Consider the following 849-nt stretch of genomic DNA (forward strand, 5'->3'; position numbering starts at 1 on the left):
AATTGCAGAAAGTATCCCATTTCACAGATTAATATAGTTAAAATAAAAGAGAGATTTAAGAGAACCTACAGAGGAGAAGATTTGCAACAAAGATTTGGTGCTAAAGATTTGGCTAACGTCATTCGAAGCAAGAAGGGAGAGCGTCTCTGCGCTGGCGAGGAGGACATTTGGAAAGCCGAGGCAGTGTCACAACACCAAAGGAGGGAATGTGAGAAACGTTAATGGAAAACCTACTCAGATCATGGATGGAATGCAAGAGCTGTAGTGAATGGGACTTTCCAGTTCGGAAATACTAAGAAGAAGGATGTCCGATGCAGGATGTGAAGACACATCATAAGCAAACTATTCCTGAGGAATATCCCTCCCACACAAAAAAATAAATAGCTATCAATTGATAATGATAACAGTAATAATGATAATGAAAACCGGATATGTGTGCTGTAGTAGTTATTACTAAGAGAAAGGTATAATTAAGGAAATTTGGAAAATGATGAGGAAGGCATAAGGCGTACTTAGGCTTCTCTATGACCATATGAGCGCCTTATTGGGCAAGCTCACCTGGTGCTCATCTCCACTACAGGGATTCAACAACAAGACGTTGCCGAGGAGCGTCACAATGTCCTCGACTTTGCCCAAGATGACGCATCGTCTGGGAGGAGCAGCGTCTCCTCCGTTATGCTTGGAGAACCCCGCCAATCCGAAACTGCTTAGTTGGCCCGAACCATAACTTAAGTAAACTGAAACTATCCTGCGTTCACCCAACCTAGCATAAATATATCTCCCCCAGCCTAATCCAACCTGATCGAACCGTGACATGGTGGTCCCACAGCGACATTCGGCCGCGGGGAG

The sequence above is a fragment of the Penaeus monodon genome, chromosome 33 (genome assembly GCF_015228065.2).
Source record: "Penaeus monodon isolate SGIC_2016 chromosome 33, NSTDA_Pmon_1, whole genome shotgun sequence".
Classification (NCBI taxonomy): domain Eukaryota; kingdom Metazoa; phylum Arthropoda; class Malacostraca; order Decapoda; family Penaeidae; genus Penaeus; species Penaeus monodon.